This window comes from Trichechus manatus, unplaced genomic scaffold (assembly GCF_000243295.1).
Source record: "Trichechus manatus latirostris isolate Lorelei unplaced genomic scaffold, TriManLat1.0 scaffold00321, whole genome shotgun sequence".
NCBI lineage: Eukaryota > Metazoa > Chordata > Mammalia > Sirenia > Trichechidae > Trichechus > Trichechus manatus.
Genome location: NW_004444257.1, coordinates 1,059,990 through 1,063,395, shown reverse-complemented (window position 1 = coordinate 1,063,395; position 3,406 = coordinate 1,059,990).

Sequence of the window (3,406 nt, the reverse complement as noted above, 5' to 3'; positions counted from 1 at the left end):
GGATGAGTGGGCAGACTCCTAAGCTCACATACCTAGTAACAGATCTAACCACCTGGTGATAGGATAGTAGAGCTTCAAAGGTGCCAGTAATCAAACTAGCTCATATGAGCAGCTTATTTGGACATATCAAAACAAAACAAAACAAGAAGCTAGGACACAGTAAGCAAACATAAAATAAATAAATATATAACTTATTGATGGCTCAGAGACAGCAGTCAATATCAAATCACATAAAGAGGCAGACAAGGATGGCTCGAGGAAGTGACCAAAAGAAAGAACCAGGAAACCTCCTGGAGGATGAGAAGGTCTTGGAATTACTAGGAGGTAGAATTCAAAAGATTAATATACAGAGCTCTTCAAGATATCAGGAAGGAGATCAAGCAAAACTCATACCAAGTCAAGGAACACACAGACAAAGAAATAGAGGAATTTAGGAAAGCTATACAAGAGGAAAATGCAAGATTTAACAGGCTGCTAGGATACATAGAGTGACAGCAAATAGAAATCCAGAAGATTAACAATAAAATTTCAGAATTAGACAATTCAATAGAAAATCATAGGAGCAGAATTGAGGCAATAGGAGTCAGAATTAGTGATATTGAAGATAAAGCACTTGACACCAATTTATATGGGAAAAAATCAGATAAAAGAATTTTTTTAAAAATGAAGAAACACTAAGGAATATGTGGGACTCTATCAAGAGGAATAACCTACAAGTGATTGGAGGACCAGAACAGGGAGGATAACAGAAAATACAGGGAGAATTGTTGAAGATTTGTTGGCAGAAAACTTCCCTGAGAATTGTTGAATGTTTGTTGGCAGAAAACTTCCCTGATATTATGAAAGATGAGAAGATATCTATTCAAGAAGCTCATCAAACCCCACACAGGGCAGATCCCACAAGAAAGTTACCAAGACATATTTAATTAAACTTGTCAAAACCAAAGATAAAGAGAGACAAGACTGGAGGAACCCTGGAAATCGTGGCCCCTGGATTCTCTATCAGCCCAGAACTAAAAAATTTCCAAGGCCACTTCTTCAGACAGGGATTGTACTGGACTGTGGGACATAAAGTGATACTCATGAAGAGTATGCCTCTTAGTTAAAGTAGATACAAGAGACTAAATGGGCAGCTTCTGTCCAGAGGTGAGATGGGAAGGCAAAGAGGGTTAGGAGCTGGTTGAATGGACATGGGGAATCAGGGTTGGAAAGGAGGAGCATGCTGTCAGAGTATGGGGAGAGCAATTAGAGTCACATAACAATGTTGTATACATTTTTGTATGGCAGACTAACTTGAAATGTAAACTTCATTTAAACTGCTACAATAAAACAAAAACTCAACATACACAAAGCAACAAGCATGCATTTAGTTAAATTAAAAAAAGGAAGAAACAAGGAAATGTATAGTATAATATAATTTAATTAGAAACACATGCACATAAAATATTTTTGCGACTTCTGGGCAACATGGTGCTACAGTCAGAAGCACCACGCCTTCCCTCTGCAGGAAAGATCAGAAAAACTAAGTCAAACAGAGTCACATATCAATCCTGAAACCCTAAGCATCAAATGAAGAAATAAAGAACTCAACTAAGCACCAAATGGAATAAGAAACTGACAGAGAACAGAGAGCGAAGAGAGATACATGCAGAGGTCCCCGATCAGCTACTGCAGCACAGATACACCATCCTGGACTCCTACCAGAGATCAGTGAATAGAGGGTATGATAAAGCAGCTTCACGGAGCTTCCAGCAGGAGAGAGGACAACCAGCAAACAGCAATATAGGCTTTCCACCCCCCACCCTTCTTCACCACCTCTTAGCCTCCTCTGCTTCCTGCAGCCACAGTTTCTTGGCCGGGAAGCCATCTTCACCCTGGTGTCGCTTGGATTCTACCTCGCCGCACTGGCCAGCTCCCTGAGTGCCTTTTGTTGGCTTCTGGTGTTGCTTTTTTCCACTTCTTTAGATTTCTTCCTTACCTGTCACCACCTCCCCCTCCTTTCTCTCAAATACCTGGTACCGTGTGCCATCTTTGCTTCTTTCTGAAAGGCTGCGAAACACAGCTCCACTGTGAAACTACTTCCTGGCCCATGCCACCATGCTGGTGAGACCTCTGGGGCTTTTTTGTTTGTTTGTTTGTTTGTTTGCTCTGATTCATTCCTTTTTGATTTGTTTGTTTTCTTTTTCTTTTCTCACCTTTAGAGTCCCTTGTAGCTGGGCAGTACCGCGCGTCTTGGAAGCTATTCCCTTACTCTGCGCAGACGCACAGGGATACCCCTGGGGGCATTTCTTTTTTCTTGCTTTTTGTTTTTGGTTTTTTTTGTTTCTTTGTTTTGTTTTCTTCTCTCTTTTATTCGCTTTTTCTCTTTCTTCATTTCCAGTCTCTCAATTTATTCGTTTTTTTCTTTTTTTTTTATTTTTGTTTTTCCCCATTTCTCAGTCTCTCATCTCTCCACTCCAATAGCAACCTCCCTGAGCACTCCTTTTTGTTTGTGTGTACCTTTTTGGCTCCTGTTCCTCTCTCCTTTCTGTCTTCTTTCCCATACCCGTCTTAGTTCCACACATCACAATCTACTCCCTCCTTTCTGCCTAACTGCACCATGCGCTGAACATCACACTCCCAAGCAGCACAGGCACGGCCTACTGGAACCTGCCCTACACTGATTCCCAGTCTGCACTGTCAGCCCTGGTACATGACACAAACAACCCGTCCTAGCAACTCCCCTTCAGCTGTACCTGACCTGCTGTACCATACCTGAGTGACTGATCCTGCCCATTGGAGACAGAGGTGAAAAGTATCATGCCCACAGACGAGCAATCAACAAAGAACGTGCAGCCCGCCTGCTCAGACATAACCAAATAAAAAAAAAAACACACGATGAAACAAACAAATCTACAATCAATAAATGAGGAAAATAACCACTGAATGTCCGGAAGACAGCAGACAATATCAAAACATTTACAAAAACAGGGCAAGATGGTTCCAGTAGGCGTCCAAAATAAAACACCAGATGACCTTCCAGTAGAAGAAAAGGCACTAGACCTAACTGACAGGGAATTCAAATCTCTAATATTTAGAATTATCCAAGAGTTGAAGCAAGAAGCAGACAAAAATGAGGAAAAAATAGACAAATTCATGGAAAATACAGACAAAAAAAGGAAGAATTCAAGAAAATAATACAGGAACAAAATGCTAAATAAATTTGCTACTAGAACTCATACAAAAACAACAATTACAGAGTTCTGGCAAAATGGCGCTCTAGGCAGAAACACCACGATGTCCCTCCACAGCAAAGATCCAAAAAACTAAGCCGAACAGAGAATACAACAATCCTGAAACCCTACAACATCAAATGAAGAGATAAAGGACTCAGCTAAGCACCAAATGTAGTGAGAAAACTGACAAA